The sequence below is a fragment of the Ornithodoros turicata genome, chromosome 3 (assembly GCF_037126465.1).
Source record: "Ornithodoros turicata isolate Travis chromosome 3, ASM3712646v1, whole genome shotgun sequence".
NCBI lineage: Eukaryota > Metazoa > Arthropoda > Arachnida > Ixodida > Argasidae > Ornithodoros > Ornithodoros turicata.
In genome coordinates this window covers 17,457,888-17,471,464 of record NC_088203.1, presented here as the reverse complement: position 1 = coordinate 17,471,464, position 13,577 = coordinate 17,457,888, and positions in this window count along the sequence as shown.

Here is a 13,577-nt window from a genome sequence, read left to right as displayed (position 1 = left end):
GCGTTCCGTAGTCGTGTTAGCTGTGCGTTGGGTTGTACTGTGTGTATGTCATTCCGCGCAAGACAGGATCATGATAAAGGGGCAAAACGGGGGAAGGGAAACTAATGCCAACGCATTTCTGTCGCCATAATGCCATTGATCGCCCTAAATTTTTCATTGCTTTCTGGTCGTTGACAGAATGCGAGCAAGGGTGCATGCAGTGACGGTTCCGGGACATTTGATCGAACGTCGTTTGGTCGAAAGCCGTTTGATCGAACGCGGGACATTTGGTCGAAAGCCATTTGATCGAACGCCGTTTGATCGAAACGGCAGCGGTCGTTTGAGCGATTTTTTTATTGGTTCACGTGGAGCGTTGATGAAACAAAAAAGAAGAAACCAACAAAAGAAACACACACACACACACATACATTGGATGGTAATGGGCTGGGCGATTCACCGCCGCTGAGGCGGTACACTGCCCTATTTCGCGTTGGGGGAGGATGAAGGGATGATGATGGGGCTTTCAAAGAGCCGTCGCCAGACCGGTGGAGCACAAGTACTCCGCCAGAAGACGAAGGCCCTGCGTCTGGTGGGCAGCGTTCGACCACGGACCGAGGATCTTCGCTAGGTTGAACGGCCGCTTGTCGATGCGTTGCATAGAGAGTTCCAGTAGGGCACGCTCGTGGTGGTATTGCCCGCAAGCCAGGATGACGTGGCTGAGGTCGCCGTGCACTCCACAAGTGGGGCAGAGGGAAGACGAGGTGGAGCCGAGACGATGTTGAAAGGCAGGTGTGAAGGCAACGTTGAGCCTCATGCGGTGGAAGAGAGCAGTTAATGGGCGCGGTAGTCGCGGAGGAAGGACGAGAGAAAGCGTGGGGTCTACATCAGAGAGAAGGGAGTGAGCTATGTCGTGTTCCCACTGAGCCTGCATCTTGGGACCGGTGAGAGTCAAGAGGAGGTGTTTTCGGTCGCCCGACGACATCATGATCGGGGAAAAAGCTGCGTGCTGATGGGCGTTCAATGCGGCTCTGTCTGCTTCTTCGTTGCCGCTGATATCGACATGTCCGGGGATCCACTGCAATATTACAGTGTGCCCTACAATGGTCGCCTTCTTATAAGCTTGCAGGATGTCAAAGACAACAGGACCGAGGAGTCCACGTATCCCCAAGTTGGCCACACGCTGGAGCGCGGGTCTTGAGTCTGTAAAGACGACCCAGGACTGAGCTGGACTGGCGGATATTTTTTGCATAGCAAATAGGATGGCGTAAAGCTCGGCACACGTAGACGATGTTCTGTGAGAAAGACGGTGACCACAGGAGACTGATTGGGATGGAATGACAAATGCCGAGGATGATCCACCCCGAGTAGATGACCCGTCAGTCAAAACTGACGTTGACGCCGTGTAGTTGTCGTTCATCATGCCCAGGGTAAGCTGCTTGGCGACACACGGGGCTGTATCCCTTTTCCTTCCATGCAGGCCAGGAACAGTTAGGCAGGTGACAAAACAAAAGAAACAACAAAAGAAAGCTTCAGTTCTAAATGCCGTAATCCTAAGGAATATTTAACTCCGTGTAATCCGCTTGCCCATAAACACATTCCTCAACCTAACCCACTTTTTCGCACCTAGAAAGCGGTCCAAGGGCCTGGGTTGTGCACCTCTCCCGTTTGACAACTTCATAGGTTTTTCCGCTCTGACAGATAGTGACTAAACATGGCATACATGTCTTTCACCCCTAATCCCCTAAGACTTTGTCAAATAATAATTGATGACAACTCTCAAATAATAAACATTACAAATACATAAATCAAATAAATAAATGACATTCTTGAATGATTTATTCGCGTCGACCGTGGACAAATTTTAAGAATGCATTAATAATGTTTGTAGTTAACTGACCATTGTATAGGAGAAAGAACAGTTTTAGTTTATTTACTTTGCGCCTATGTGCAAGTGAATCTAAATTTGGTTATTGCAACATACATGTAACCGAAGAAGTCCTTCGAGACCCAGACAATATAAGCCGGGGAGCAGATCTTTGTACTTTGTCTACTTTTTTTCTCTCTTTTTTTCTTTTTTTTTTTTTTTTTTGTACAGCGTGCATGTGTAGGGATCTCAGACTGCAGATGCATACTCTAAACAAGGTTGAACTAAAGTTTTATATGGTTGTTAGTTTAATATCTTTATTTTGTACCATGGCGAAATTTCCTTCGTAGCATCCATAGACTTCGAGTGCCTTTCGCGCACATATGGCTATCCCATTTCAGATCGTTCCTTTTAAATTTGTCGCCAGCAATAAAAAGTGTGCCCAGAAGAAGCACAGACCATCGGCTGCTCCGGATATTAGGCCATTTTCTTCAATATGTGTTCTACTGGCTCGCCGGATTCTTCCGCATTGTTCTATTCAGCTGTGCTGTTCGTGAATGACAAAGGTATGCAAATAACCAGTGGTCTCCCCTCTTCAGCTGAAAAACAGCAAAAAGCAGAGGACATTGATTGCTTGCTTCGTATGCTCGAGTCAAAAGTTACAGAAAAAGAGGTGCTAAGGACACCCTGCGAGCTTTGAACTCTTTTCGAACAAACGGCATCGATCAACCGGCTTTCGATCAAACGGCTTTCAACCAAGCGGCGTTCCATCACACGGCATTCGTCCAAATGGGCGGACACCTGCAGTGACAGAAAGGAAGGCAGAAAGAGGCGGTTCCTCTAGAGACGCAATACGACATGAAGTGGAAATTTGTATTTTTAAAAATAATAAAGGTTTTGTTGTGTTAAACTGGGTTGCTGTTTGCTTTCACGATGTGCGCTTTCCTTTTTGTAGTGCAGTTGTCTCATAGAGAGCGTCACGTTCGGGTGCCTGACCACTCGGGGGAGGTGAGGGGGGGGGAGCCCCGAAGCCGCCGCGCAGTCGGCGCCTATGGCTATCACGAACGGCTTGAGGATAAATGACAAGTCATCGGCATATGCAAACAAAGGAAGTGCCCCTGAGCCATTTGTGTGTGTACTGGCATCAAGTGTATTGTCCAACTCTAACCTACATTTTGGGGAACAACCCCATCCGAAAGAAATGGCTGTGCCTGCCCGGCAGACCATGCGAACAATACAGAATTCAGGAAGAGTCACTTCGGAGGTTAGTATGGTCCTAGCTGTCCGACTAGAATATGCCCTCTAAGGGGACGGTCGCATCCGTTCCAGTCGACTTCGAAACTACAGCATCACTTTATTCCTTGTGGACCACTGACCACGGTATAAGAAAAGTCCCACGCGAAATAGTGGCGTAGTTTGACTGTTATTCGGTGGAATACATGACAAGGGCAGACGCCGGATGTTGAGACTATGCCGGAATTCTCTCACTGGAAAAACGAGGAAACGTCACTCCCAGAGAACCAATGAGGGCGTGACCTTGAGAAAAGGAATGCCGCGAAGGAAGTAGATTGTCGGCCGATGCCGAACATAATGATATCGCTTTCAAAGATGGGTTTCCCGTGGGTGAACGTCCCTATTGGAGAGCACTGAGGTGACCAAATATCAAATCACTCCGCTGAAATCGCTGTTGTTTTTCTGTAATCGAATTTTCGATGATTGCATGTCCAGGGACCTAGTAGGAAACCGAGCAGTCTGTCAACAATTGCATCACCCGGCGCCATCTGTCGAGAACTAACTACCTAACTAACTAACTAAATACGCACGCTTCTGCTCGCTAATCCGGCGAAAACGAAAATGGCTGTGAGCATTTGTGACCACTTTCTACATCTAGAATGTCGAACCTCTCGAACATGAGTGCGCTGGAATTCCGCATTCGAGAACATATCACTCACACAGAACTTCTGTTCGTGCGATAGCGTGCTGGAAAGTCTGTGCTTCGCAGCAGAAGATTCCTCGTCCAGAGATTTACCGGAGTCACATTTGTCCTTACCAGTACCTCACCGTGCCGTGAACACGGACTGGCTTGTGAAATTTACATGTATCAGGGAGAAGCACTTGTGTAAGCCGAAACAAGCGCTGTTTTTTTCGTCGTGCAGGTGTTCATGTGGGAAATGCAAACCGATGTATACTACGGATCAGTGTTTTTGCTGCCGAGAGGTAGAGAATGCGTGCGAAAAGCAGACAGACAATTGCATCACAACTAACGAATATTTCGAAATACTGTGCCTTGACACCGAAGTACTGCAAGTGTCTTTTACATACATCCGAGAAACTGAAGAGCATGGCAACATACTCGGCAGCGCCCTGTGGTCTTTATGCGCTACTTGAACGGCAAACTGGACGGAAAACCCTTATTTCTGCAGGAAATTCCGTTATATCACCTGTCGGCTATTCACAAGGCGGATATGGGGTGCTCTGAGAAAGCACAATAGAAAGTATTCTTCCTGCCTTAGTCGTGCATGCTATTAGGGATGCTTTCCCCATCAGTGTGCAGACTTGTAGAAATGTATATATTGATGTCAGCAGCTTTTCATTTCTTGCTTGCTGAAGTTTTTCTCATTGCTTTTTCTTTGCAGTCACAGCAAATTATTATTAGTTTGTTCCTGGAGGGTTATGTAACCTGGGGCCATATCTGTATTTGTAGATTATACTCATGTCTTGTATATATGTGTAAATAAGATAATTTTCATCAGTGTCATTCAGCTGAACTGTGTTCATAACCTTTTAATATACTTCTTATTGACCAGGTTCCCAAATGCCAATTAATATTTGAACCGAGATTGAGATTTAACACTTAATTAACTCTGTTTTGCTAAAAGGAGTACTTGTAACTGATTCATTATCATGTCATCAACTAACATTTGTAAGAAAGACTTGAGGGCTGACTTCAAGTATTAGCAAACCAACTTCAAGTATTAGCATGGGTTTAAAGTTAACCATGCAGCATTGGTGTGGGCAATAGTATGTTCTCTGTTACTGTAATTGAGATGTACTTCTGTAAAGTACTTTTGACAGCCCTGTAAATTGAAACTGACTTCAGTGTACACGACAAACGCATCGTAACATTTAATTGAAATATAATATAAGAGCAGATGCAACATTTTTTCGCAACTCAAACTATATCTCTCTTTTTATTGTCCAGGGATTCAGGAAACAGAGTAGGACTTCCTGCCCTCTGATGTTTTGACGTACTTGATAGAGATGTAAAACCTTCAACAAAATAAACAAAAGAAGTATAAACAGTTTCGTCTTTCCCTTTTGAATTTAACAAGCTAGTTATATTTCACCATTTGTGCATTTTTGTATTCTCTGTTTGTGAAAAATTACAGGAACAATAATGCTGCAGATCGAACAATGTCCTGTCATCTTCATGAAGATTAGAACTTTTCTTCAGGTGTTCTATGTGAGACAAAAGAAATGTACAATTAAGGTTGTACAAAAACAGCAAATCTCCGTCGACTAAAAAATTATATATGTGGATGTTACCACATCGTGTAGTTTCCATCCAAAAGTAGGACTAGGCAAGGTTGTTTGGTTGTTGTCGGTAGGTTTTTGGCATGTTGATGTGCTATACTGTTATAGCACATCAATATAGATGAGGACAAACACAGTAGACAGCGTGATGGCTGCAAACTCTCAATTGAAGATTTATTCAACAGAACAAGAAACCGAAAGCATGAGTAGAAAAAGGCAGTGTCCCATGCAATGCATGGAGAACCACATTCATCTCCGAGAAGGTAGGATCGGGAGAGCAATAAAGAGAAATTACAGTTGCGTCCCAGATAGGGGAACTCTGCAAATTTAGGACCAATATGATGTGGTATCTTGCATGGCTCACTGCAGCTGTGACACACATTGAACAATTCCAGTAGTGGGGCTTCAAAGACAATGAACTTTCGCTGTTTCACTGGGCATTCAAGTGTATAGGATGCATCTCTAGAAAATTAATTAGCGTTCCTTAGTCATAACTACACCTCAACAGGAAGTGTTCTTCTACCATTCAAACAAGCTAGTAGTCCTCATCGGTTTCTTCTCTACTGTCGATGTCATACTAATGTTCTGCACCTGTCCAAAGACTCCAAAAATGTCAGAAGGTCTGCAACACGGAACAAATCTAGTGCTTCCATCTGTGGACTTTGCATAACTGCTTTCAGCTATTTCTGTCATGTCAACTTGAGCGCCTGAATACTTCAACACTGGAAGGCCCCTAAAATTAAATTTGTTATCTTGACAATGTTGAGTACGGGACAAGTAGGACAACGTAAGTTAAACGGAACACGTCATCGCTATATTATAATTTATACGTGTGTGACGCCTGTACATACCTAAGACGTTGTGTTGAACTCGTCACGTCGGTGAAGCAAAATCACTGGTTACTGAACGGCAGTTTGCTTCGGACGTCTTCGAAATTCATCTTCTACGGCATCTTCGTAGTCATCGGCAGCAAAATGAGCTCAGCACACACGACACGACTGCTGCATCTAATAGGCGAGTGCTTCGAACCACATTCGTTTTCGCGCACTCTCCTGTAGGATCTTGTGGCAGAAAACGCCCGCCGTCGAAGATGAACGAACATGATTTTTGCATCCCCGAACACCAAAACTACACCAGGCATATGTAGGTCTCTCGAATACGTGACACAGCAGCCACGGACATGTCATTCACTTCCACTTTCTGCTTCGCGCGACCAACATGACCACCACGACGTAAACAATAAACGCGATAACACAGACGGCCTCGCAGATGGCGCGGCGGATCGTAGCTCGTAGCGGCGAAGTCGCTGAATGTTTTATTAACGTAGAAACTATGGAAGTGAGCGTCATTCTTAAAATGGTGTTTAGCTGTAAGATAATGTGGGTCAACTTTGTTCTCTACAAAATTAACTCTCACGTGGTAAGTGTTGACCAATCCCTGGGAGCCCTGGACCCGAAACCCAAGTTGCTCTTTCTCGCTGCAGCACCGTCCATGTTCCGGCAATCTTCAAAATATTTATACGTAAAAAATATGCCGAACTGAGAAGTAATGCTTTCTGTGTCTTATCAAACAGCGACGTTGTGCACGACAGTGGGCAAAAATACGGGGGTTAGTTTTCACTTTTCGGTCCCCTTAAAAAACCTTCTCCTCAGGAAAAAAGCGCATCGCAGAATGAGAGGATGTCGTGACGTATTCTACTCCCCTCGCGTGACCAGTGACGTACAGCGTCACAGTTCAAGCATGTATAAGCGGCGCGTGAGGTGCGAAGAAAAGACAAAGAAAGCAGGCAGGGAGCCCTCTCCACGTCACGCGAGAGTCGTGTCGGCCGTCCGCGGTTGCTTCTCCGATTGTAAATTCGATTGCGCAGCTATAATAACGCACCGCAGAGCGAAAATATTTTGCATGGTGACTCCTGGTGGACAGTTTGACATGCGAGGCAGGATTTCGAGCGACGTTAAATTGTGAATTTATTGTCACGTAGTAATTAAAGATCCCAGACCCATGGGGAAACAACCCCCTGATCAAATGTCACCTCATTGCTCCTTTAAAGGTGGTGTCCGCGAGGAATCCGGAATTATAACGTTAATGTGATATCCACTTGGAGATGCCTTCCAAGAACAAAACCCAAAAAAGTTTCGCAAACTTCTTTCGTGTTTTTTCATAAAACATAAAAAAAACATTGAATTCGAAACCATTCGGCATTTCCCTGCTTCGTCTCTTCCGGTGACGTAATCGGCACTGCTGACGAGATTCCCAATCGGTCGGCTTACGGCGTCGCCAGGCTGGTTGCAATCCGATACCACCGAAAGTATGAACGGCGTTGTTTCTAGCGACAGTTCGGCAGCAGATTGCGAGACGGAAGGCCGCATTTTCTGACGCACAGCCTGCCTTCATAACCGACTCCAGTGACGTCGGTCCGCACACTGTTGCCTGAATTCAGCCGGGAGCGCGCAGTCGGTTACAAAATCCGATTAAATTCATTTTCTAATGTTTCCGACGGTTTCAAAACGAAATATTCCGGTTACATGTATTTCAGACACCCATTATTCCGATCGCACCTTCAGTTCAACTGCGCTGTTGGAGAACTACTTAAGAGCATAGTACTGCCCTCGCCCTAAAAAGGAAGAGCAGGATGTAGTACACCGTTAAAACAGAACTTCTCCACAAGGCACGCTCCTAGCCAACCACCATAACGAATGATCTCATTCTGTGTCATGATTCGTTCAAAACAGGGGAGGAGCCTATCTGGGACAAGCATAATGTGTCCCAGATAGGCGCCTCCTCCCATTTTCAGCAAATAAGGACACAGAATGATATAATTCGGAATGACGGTTGGCTAGGAGCGTGCTATCTGGTGAAGTTCTGTTTTTTAACAGTGTAGGCAGGCAGGCAGGCAGGTAGTCACACAGAACTGCCGATGCCACACATCCCTCAGAAGCCTTCATTGGAAAGAGTTGCAGTACGTGTATAAGTGACTTCCTTCATAGACAGGTTTAGGACGAGACAAGCGACACACTTTTGAGCTAAATTAACTCTGGTATACTACAAGCGTTGTTCCCGTGTACCACAAACAAACAACTGTTTATTGGCATCGGAGCAGACGACCAGTCATACAGACTGGCTACCTTTAACGTTTCACATGGACTACACAAAGACTATACGTAGATGCCAACTCTAGAGCACGTGATCACTAGAAGTCGAAGATTAATACGTGTTCTGGACGTCACCATGCAGCGATCGCAGACTCGCGGAAGGCTGCGTACGTGACAACGGCACAATCTACGTGACAACCTGATAGTGAAGCACATACGTACAACCGACGTCTTCAAAGAGGACCGACGAAGTCCGGTACCGTCTTGCGAAGTACACGGCTCCCGGCACTGTTCTCTGTCTCCCTCTCTCTCTCTCTCTGCGCAGAGCTCGGCGTATCCCTGCTCGAACAAGGTTTAGCACTTCACTACGGTTGCGGCCACCCTGTGCTGCACTGCAGTGAGCAATTCACACCTGGTAATGGATCTCGACTGCAAGAAGACGAGACTGTTTCCTATTGCGATGCGGGACGGGAGGCTGGAAGAGCGATTGAATGGCACTCCGCCGAACCCGAGGGACGCCGAACAGTACCTTAACTCTGTGCCACAGCGTATCGTGCACAAGGCAGTGATGAAAGACGTGCTCCGCAGTCTCATGACAAGCGCAGAATGGACAGAAAGAAGTGGCAACTCCCTACCGGGAAAGACGGTCCCGAAGCGGTAAACGTCGTGTACTAGGCGCCATTGCAGGCTACCTCGACGGGCGCGTTCAACCAGCCCACGGTGACAAGACGCCAAGCAACCTGCCGGGGCACACCAAGACCCACAGCCGTCGGAGGCATGAGAAATAGCTCCAACGGAGGCTTGTACAGGCGCTTTAACACCGTATAGAAATGCGCTCACCAGGGTAGGATTCACGCAGGTGTGGAAGAGACATATTCAGTAAGGTGAGATTCGACAAACTCAGATCGAGGTCTGCTCAGCCAAAAGGTACAAAATGACTGATATCAGGACCCAGGAGGTACAGCAAAAGATCATGCGCAGGGTGGTGGGGCCCCATGAGTGTATCGAAAATACCTTTGAGACCAAGGGCAAGACACTTGATATATGGAACCCAGAGGGCACCAACCTCCCGCCGCAGGCACATGCGTGCACGCGAGGCCCATTCCACAATGTTACCCCAGATGAAACGAACAGCGATGCGGGTCGCAGCCACCAAGATTTGACGAGATGGGATAGCGACACTGCCGTGATACCTGTTCTGCCCCTACTGGACTGTGTTTCTCTTCCATTTCCATTTTTCTTCTCGTAGACGATCGCCATCGGAGCCATCGCAACAGCCCGCTGTCTGGGTTCCTCGGCGCAACGCACGCGCGACCTTTTGCCTATAAACACGGGACGTGAAAAACGAAACCTGCGTGGGGAGACTTGCTCTCGGTCTCTGAACTCTCACTATTCTCGCCTTTCTCACTTTGCTTTCGGTTGCCAACCTGTCCACATCTTATGTAATCCCAGGCCGCATTAAAACATTAATTCAAATATGAAAACCTGATTAACCCTTCCTTTGAATAAATGTACATCCCCCCCCCCGATTAACGTAATCTGCTATTTTTTTTGCAAACAAAAAAGAGTCTTTAATGTAAACTAAAGGCACTCTCTCAAAGTAAAATAATATTTTTTATTAATACTGGGTGTGGACAGACGGAGAGAGGATAGCAGGAAGGAGTGGGGGACAGTGGGGTTAGTATGCGTCCTGGGCCGACTTCAGGGAGAACTGTGCCGACATTCGTCTGGAAAGTCTTCGGAAAACCCAGGTAAACCTCAGACAGCACAGCCGGCGATAGGATTCGAACCCACCACCTCCCAGTCTTCAGCACGATCTTGGTTACCACCAACGAGCGGACGCCTTAGCCCACTCGACCATGCCGCTGGCGATTAATACTGAATATACCAACTATACCTCCGAAGCCGTAATTACCTCCCCGGTATCTTCGTGTAATAAAGCATCGCATTTTACCTCTCTCTTTTTAACCATTTGAGGAGGTTTAACTGGCTGACAAGTCTCTTCATTCGCTACCTACGGAGTATTGTGATGAGGTCAGCATACTTGCTGAAAAACCATGAGGTGGCAAAGCGGGCGCGACACGTGATAGGGAGCAGCAAACTTCTCAGATCAGCGAGAACAAGGACACTGCCCAGGTGCACCCGCAGCCACGAGGACGGCGAGACTCCGCAACTTTTAAAAGTATATCCCAAGCAGTATAAGAACATCGTCTTTAACATGAATTCCAAAGGGCGCAGAGCTCGATGGGGTAGCATTTAGAAAGAGCAAAACACTTGTAGCCCGATTAATGCGTGCGTTTGATACATTGTCATAGGCATCTAGAACAGCTAGGACGTCAGCTACAGAAGCTTGATCCCTAAGTATCACAGACAGGTCATCTGCGTACGCAAACAGCGGAAGAGCTGTGGAGCCAGGAAGCTTGAGCATTCGCGTAGGGTATGATGCTGCAAGAGTCTTCAAAAGCGGACTGAGGACCATGGCATAGAGAGAAGGAGACAAGGGACAACCCTGCCGTACACAAGTCGTTATCGGAAAACTGGCAGATAGACCCCCATTTAGACCAATAGGAACTGAAGCTCCGGCGTAGAGGGTTCTAATCCAGCCAATTACCGTAACGGGAAAACCAAAAGTGTGCAGTACCTGGTACACATACCCGTGGTGCACCCTTTCGAAGTCCTTCTCTTGTTGCGTGCGAACGCGTGCTGAATGCGACTATAAGCAGACCTGTAAAAATTACTTTTCCAAAGTAATTGAATTACGATTACAATTACATGTTCATAAAAGTAATTAAATTGCAGTTACAATTACTCATTTTCTATTGTAATTCAACTAACATTACAATTATTGAAAAAGTAATTGCATTACACTGAATTACATTCACAAAGTTGACTGCAACAAGCAAACGACGTGCAAATTGCAAGATTTGATGTACACATTTATTGCACATGTTCTGAAAGATGGTGGTAGTTGTTCTTGTGGTAGAAAAACAAGTCAGAGAAGTCTTACACAAGGACAAGTCTCTTCCCATGTTAAAGAAACACCGAACATCACAGTCAAAAGAATTTCTTTTTTCAGGTATGTGAGCAAAGTGCAGATCATGAGTGCAGCTTGTAACGCCTTGGTTTTCAAGAGTAAGGTATTTTCAAAGTTCTTGTCTGTAAGGCTGCCACGTCTCCTTCTCATAACAAGACCACCAACTGAAAACAGACGCTCCACTGGTGCACTGCTGGGCAGCCCAACATTGTACTTCATGGACACCTCGAGCACACAAGAAAGATCTTTCAAGCACTCTCACGACTGTGAAGTGCAGGTCGATATCCACAATTCGTACTCCTTTTTCCGTGGCGCATTAGTTTTTCTCCTTCCACATTCAAATATAAAAAATCTGTACCGAAAAATGTACCGATCTGAATCGAGCCTTTGGGTAATCACTGTGAAAAAGACGAAAAACAAAACGGTGTGGAATTCACCCAACTTTAAACATTGGCCCTTCCCAGATTGCGTTCAAAGTAATTCCGAAAGTAATTCGAAATGCGTTACGCGTTACTTGTAAAAGTAATTCAATTACAGTTATAATTACATAAAACCTAATGTAATTCCGGAAGTAATTAATTACTAAGAAAGTAATTAATTACAGTAATTCAATTACTTGTAATTAATTACTTTACAGGTCTGACTATAAGCTCAATAAAGGGCATCACGCAAAGCAGAAAAATGTAGTTGCAGGTACCGCCCAGGGACCGCGCAGGCCTGCCAAGGAGAAATGACAAGGCCCAGAACTCCCATTCGGGTTTCCCGTGAAATTCGCTGCCGTGAAACAAGGGGAAGGGTGAAGGCTAGCTGGTATAGATTCATGAAGAAGACCGAGGGACACGGACACAGAAGACGACACACGTAAGTGCAGCTGCAGTAGCACATTAGAAATAATCTTATAGTCGGTATTCGGTAGAGACACCGGCCCATAAGTATTCCGATCCTGCTTACGGGACGCATCCTTGCATAGCAGGGTAATACCACTATATCGCATGGAAGGGCATAAGAGGCCACCCGCCAAACAGTTATTGAAAAGAGTAGTCAAAGGACGGGACAATGTCGACCAGAAATATTCATAGAATTCAGCTGGAAGTCCACCAGAGCCGGGAGACTTCCCAGTGTGCAGGGCCTTGACTGCAGCCGTGTACTCAGCTATAGCGTAAAACGGTCGGCGCTGAGAAGTGCTTTGCGGCAGGCAAAAGAGAGCGGGCCTCCGCAGTGGGAGGGGTTACGCCTTCATACATGGTCGCAAAATGTTCTCGAAAGAGCGTCATTTAATATCCTGCACGCAGACAGGCCCGTCAGCCGCCGACAGCTCCTCAATAACACTTTGAGGACAGCGATATAGTAAGGGCCAAGAAGGAGGCGGGAACACCATGATTCCCGTGACCAACGCTCTACTGACAGGAGCGAGGCAAAACGATCCCAGGCCTGCATTTGTAAGGAGGAAGTCCTCCGCACGACGTCCTCATTGCGTTGTTTTGTGCTGACGTCCTGTATGGCCTCGTCATTTCCGGGGCTTGTAGACCCTGGATGGCGCAGTATAGATAGCACCTGCCAAAGGTGCTGCATTAGCTGCCGACCAGCACGTGCACGTCTCACCCGCCAATGACGAAAAAGCCTCGCGGCCCCGATCTTCGACAGAAGACAGATGTATTGTCATCGGAGCGGAAGACCAGTGACATAGACTGGTTGTTTTGGAAACTGTAGGCTGGGACAAGCGCAATGCTCGCCCTCATCACACTTCAAAAATAGTACTGCTCGCGTCCTCAAAACGACTCAAAATATAGTCTGGTTCTTCGATCACCGCACCACACAGCACCGCAACCGATACTGCCCCAACTACCGTTTTATAGGCCGCGCATTCAAAGACACGGGCCACCTGGGGGCGGACCGCGTTGTCAAGGGGCCTTCCCCAATATACGAAAGACCGGCTCGACTTTGCCTCCCTCAACCCGTACGCGGAGTTGAAGGAAGACCTAAAAACAAACAAAAAACAACAAAAAAGGGGGACGGCTTCCTGTAGCATCTCAAACAGGCTTCAAACACATTCTGAATACCAACCCTCTCCCAG